This window comes from Humulus lupulus, chromosome 9 (assembly GCF_963169125.1).
Source record: "Humulus lupulus chromosome 9, drHumLupu1.1, whole genome shotgun sequence".
Lineage (NCBI taxonomy): Eukaryota > Viridiplantae > Streptophyta > Magnoliopsida > Rosales > Cannabaceae > Humulus > Humulus lupulus.
The window spans coordinates 53,572,680-53,578,679 of NC_084801.1; positions in this window are offsets into that span (position 1 = coordinate 53,572,680).

Consider the following 6,000-nt stretch of genomic DNA (forward strand, 5'->3'; position numbering starts at 1 on the left):
TTTGGGATACCCAAAGGCTGAAGCAATCCCGCTGGTCGCTGATGCTCAACCTTAACCTACTGACATGTCAAACATCTAGACACATACTCAACTACATCCTTCTTCATCTCGGGCCACCAATATAATGTCCGTAGATCCTGATACATCTTCGTGGTACCCGGATGAAGTGAGTATGGCGTAGTATGAGACTCATCCAATATCTCACGCCTAATCCCCTCATCTGCCGGAACACATATCTGTCCCTAATATCGGAGCAAACCTGTCTCAGAAACTGAATAATCCTTAGCTGTCCCTGCTAAGGCATGCTGCCTAACTTCCTACAACTGTACATCCACTAACTAACCCTCCTTGATCCGCTCTAACAGGGTCGACTGCAAAGTGATATTGGCTAACTGGCCTACCACCAGTTATATCTTTGCCTTGACAATCTCATCAGCCAGTTCCCTCGAAATCTGGGTGGAACCATACAACTGTCCTGGCCCCTCCGGCTCAATGCATCTGCCACCACGTTGGCTTTCCCAGGGTGGTAAAGGATATCACAGTCATAATCCTTAACCAACTCCAAACAACGTCTCTACCTCATATTCAGATCCTTCTGAGTAAAGAAATACTTCAAACTCTTATGATCACTGTATATCTCGCACTTCTCTCCATACAGATAATGACGCCACACCTTTAGTGCGAATACCACTGCGGCTAACTCCAAATCGTGAGTTAGATACTGCTGCTCATACTCCTTCAGCTGTCGAGATGCATAGGCTATAACTTTCTCATTCTGCATCATCACGCAGCCTAAACCCATCCTCGACGCATCACAATAGACCACAAACTTCCCATCCTCCGAAGGAAGACTCAACACAAGTGCAGAAATAAGCAGTCGCTTCAATTCCTGAAAACTGTTCTCACACTTCTCTGACCAGACGAACTTCTGATTCTTCCTTGTCAACTCTGTCATCGGTGAAGAAATCTTTGAGAACCCCTCTACAAACCGCCTGTAGTAACCAGCCAACCCAAGGAAACTCCGCACCTCCGAGGCATTCCTTGGCCTCGGCCAATCCCTAACTGCTTCTACCTTGGACGGATCCACCTTAATCCCTTCTGCCCCTACTATGTGTCCAAGGAAAGGCACCTCTGGTAACCAAAACTCACATTTCTTGAAATTGGCGTACAACTGATGCTCCCTCAACCTCTGCAAAACCTGTCGGAGATGCTGCTCATGCTCTGCCTCTGAACTGGAGTATACCAAAATGTCATCGATAAAGACACTGACGAACTGATCCAAGAAGTCCTTGAACACCCTGTTCATTAAGTCCATGAAAGCTGCTGGGGTGTTGGTCAGACCAAAAGACATGACCAAGAATTCATAATGCCCATATTGTGTCCGGAAGGCCGTCTTCGGTATAGCCTCATCTTTGATCCTCAGCTGGTGATTACCAGATCGAAGATCAATCTTTGAGAACACTGTCTTACCCTGCAGCTGATCAAATAAGTCATCAATCCTTGGTAGAGGGTACTTATTCTTGATAGTCAACTTGTTCAATTCTCTGTAATCTATGCACATCCTCAAAGTCCCATCTTTCTTCTTAACAAACAACACTGGAGTGCCCCATGGAGAGTAGCTAGGCCTGATAAACCCCAAATCCAGAAGTTCTTGCAACTGTATCTTCAACTCTTTTAATTCTGCTGGTGCCATTCTGTATGGTGTCCTTGATACTGGTTCTGTCCCCGGTGCCAACTCAATCTCAAACTGAATCTCCCTACGCAGTGGCAACCCTAGAAGATCCTCAGGAAGTACATCCGAAAACTCACACACCAACCTAGTCTCTCCCGGCCCTGTCGGCATAACTCTAGCGGTATCCACTACACTGGCCAGAAAACCTATGCATCCCCCCTGCAACAAGTCTCTGGCTCTCAGTGCTGAAATCATGGGTATGCGGGGTCCAGACACCGCACCCACAAAGATAAAAAGGTCCTCGCCCTCAGGCTAAAAAGTAACCATCTTCTTCCTTCAATCAATCGTAGCCCCATATTTAGCCAACCAGTCCATCCCCAGAATCATATCGAAATCCTCCAAATCTAACTCAATCAGATCCACCGAAAGTTCCCTACCATCAACCATCACTAGTAGTGCCCTAATCCATCTCCTAGAGACTACCAGTTCCCTTGTAGGCAATAAAGTCCCAAACCCTGCAGTCCGATACTCACTAGGTCTACACAATCTATTAATCACTCAACTAGAAACAAAAAGAATGTGTAGCACCAGAATCAATCAACACTGAAAAAGGAAAGCCAGCGCTAGAAAGCTGACCTATCACTACCGAAGGACTAGCCTCGGCCTCTGCCTGAGTCAAGGTGAATACCCGTGCTGGAGTCAAGCTATCCATCTTTCTCGCTTCACCTTTCTTCACCGTTGGGCAGTCCTTCCTGAGATGCCCTACTGCCCCGCACACAAAGCATGCCTTGGCCCGACACTCGCCCAAATGGCGTCTTCTACACCTCGGGCACTCTGGATAGGTCCTCCATGCCTCACCGCCCCCCTGACGGCCACCCTGACCACCCCGACCCCTCCTATCAGGACCAGCAGCGGTCGAAGTGTCAGGAGTCTTCCTCTTGAAGTCACTGGGGCCTCCGCCCCTACCTGTCCCTGAATAAGGAGGCACCGCCCTGCGGCCCTCACACCTCACTGCGCTCTCCCTCCATATCTTTTTCTCTGCTTCCTGAGCGGTAAGAGCCTTCTCAACGGCCTGGGCATAAGTTGTTCCTCCTAGTACCGTTGTGATCCTGACATCCCGGGCTATCATAGCATTAAGCTCCCTGATGAATCGATCTTGCCTAGCAGCATCAGTAGGCACAAGATCTGGTGCAAACTTCGCAAGCCTATCAAATTTCAGGGCATACTCAGTAACAGTCATATTGCCCTGCACCAAACTCACAATCTCATTGACCTTTGCTGCTCTGACAGCAACATTGTAGTATTTCTGACTAAACAAATCTTTGAAACCTTCCCAACTCAGAGTGGAAACATCCCTGGTCTGCGACGCCACTTCCCACCAAATGCGGGCATCCTCCCTCAATATATAAGTGGCGCAGGCCACTCTATCATGCCCCTCAATCCTCATAAAATCCAGAATTGTAGTGATCATAGTTAGCCACTGCTCGGCTTTTAACGGATCCGGTCCACCCTCGAAGATTGGGGGTTGCTGCTTCCTGAACCGCTCATATAACGGTTCCCACCTGTTAATAACCTCCCCAGGCTACACAACTGGTACCACTACAGGTGGTACAATAGGGGCAGCACTCCTAATGGAGCCTGCTGTCGTAGAATACGGATCTGTTCGTCCTGACTTTGTAGTTGAGCCTGCATATCTGCCATTAGCTGCTGCCAGTTCTCAGGGACTGGCGGAGGGTTCTGGCCCTGGTCATCATTCCCGACCCCAAACCTTGTGCCGGCTAGCTGTGTAGATTTTCTTGGACGCATAGCTATCCAAGTCAATCTGCAAATAACGACTCGGCAGTTAGACCATGATGACAGGGTAAAATTTTTTTTCCAAGATCCACCAATGGAACATAACCAATCACAAACATTCAACATATAAGCATCCATTCTCATGCACTGGCTGCTAATAAGCATGCCCTCAATCTCACAACACAATGACTGTAAAACAAGCATTCATCCATATATTCATTTACATGCACGGCAATGCTGATAAACATGCCCCAATATTCTCACACAACAGTCAAGGGCCAGGCCTATCAGTATCTCATGCTTCCTAATAATCCAATAAATAACACATTCATAGCTCATCACAAGCACATAAGCACATAAACACATATACACATTACCGAACCCTGATTTGAGCTTGTCTCTAGCAGTGAATGCACATGTCCAGCTTGTCTTAAGGAACCCTGACGCTCTGATACCAAGTTGTAACGCCCTGGATAGCCAAGACCGCTACACTATGTACTTATAAAGTGCAAGACTTGCTAATCAAGCCATTAATTTTAAAAGACGTGTCATTAGTTTAAGTGTTCTAGGGTTAAAAGACATTTTGGCCTCAAAAGATACATCTTATAAATTATAGAAGGTTCACAGAAGGGATCCCCAAAAGATCAGTGTTTAAAAGCTGGTTTGCAAAACTCAACAATTAAAAGTAAGCATTGGCCATACTAAGGCAAAATACAAGATTCTGGTCCTCTTGTCCCTGTAATCTCCTCAACCGTGGTGGCTGAGCGGCCTGCCATGTATATTCACCCTGCAGAGCTCTCTAATCAGGGCTGATCGATCTTGCCTTTGCCTTTACCTACACCACACAGCAGCCGTGAGCCGAGGCCCAGCAAGAAAACAACATACATAACATATACAGCAATCTCAAACAGATATTCTAGTAAGCATGTTCAGTTATTTAATCCATAACATATAAGCATACTCTAACTACACTTAGATTATTCAACAATCTCATCTATAACCAAATACAATATTCAATTTACACAAATACTAGGGCCGACACCTTAGGCCGCACCCTCTGTTTAACCCACTGACTCTGACCCGCTTAAACCGAGCTCAGTGCATAATAAGCTGTCCTCGGATACCAATGTCCGAGCCGTGCCAATTGCACAAGTTAACCGTGGCACACTTAGGCCGTCGGTTTACAATTTACATGGCATAATACAATTCTTTCAATCATATATATTAGGGATCCCTTAGTCCCGTTCAAATATTCAACCGGGTGTAGTTTTCTTACCTTTAATCTCCACAATTTTGAATTACGAGCAATACCCCTTAAGCACGATTCATTCATGAGCCTAAGCCTTTGTCACCTAGTCACAACCAAAGTATAGGGTCTCATTAAAACACAAGTTAGGGTTTCCGGTCACAAAACTAACTTCTGGGAAAACAAATCCCACCAAGCACGGTGGTGGAATGGTTCCCGAGCTTCCTAGACTTGATCTAAGTCCTTAAAAACCCCAAAAGATCAAGTGGGCAACCAAGGGCTATGACCCTTGAAGCTTAGCCGCGACCCTAGCCTCAAAACAGAACCAAGGTCACCCTGGCAAAGACACGCGCCGCAACGCTCACCCCTGGTCGAGCCTCCTTGGCTCATTTTCAACCTAGGGCCGCAGCACTCTAGAACAGAGCCGCGGCCCTTCCTTTCGAACCCAGAAAACCCACCATTTCAAAGCTCAAAACCTTAGCCAAAACCACCCCCAAACTCCCTAACTCAACACCCAACATTACCACAACTAATGCCACACAATTCAACAGAAATTCAGCTAAAAAACCCATAGATATCTCACTTTGGATTCTTAAAATTCTAAGAACATAAACACCTAATTTTAACCAGTCAGAACTCAAATTCAATTCATTAACTCTTGGAGTAAAACTTACCTTCTTGATAGAACCCTTCCTCAAGCCAAAACCCAGCTGATTCCAAGGATCTTCCAAGCTCAAATCCACCCTAACCATCAATTGAACACACCTCAATAACCCAGTTGAAACTCAAGTTCTAACCACAGAAATAAAGAAATTCATGCTTACCTTAGCCCTGGTTTAATCCTTGATTGTCTACTGAGCTAATCCTCAAAGTTGCTCCTGAGTTCCTCTAGATTTCCAGCAATTCTTCAGCTCTAATTTCCCAATTTTCCTCTGAATGTTTCTTCCCTTGAGAGTGAGAGAGAGAGAGAGAGAGAGTAGCCAGCTGAGTAGAAAATAAGGTCGGTCTAATTCTTTCTAAAGGCTTCCTAGATTTGTCTTACTTGTTAAGTTAATCCCAAGGCTCGGGGTGCCGGAACCGTCCCCGATGCCAAAACGGTAAAATCCCCCAATATTCCCGCCTAGACATCCTAACTTCAAATATATCTCCATATATTTATTTTTATAACCCGATAGTCCCGATAACTCTACAAAATAGAGTTATGTTACCGCTTTTTATGTGTTAATTGTTGCTTAGTTCTTGAGTTCTTAATTGATTTATTAAGTTTTTAAGTAATTTTACATTTATT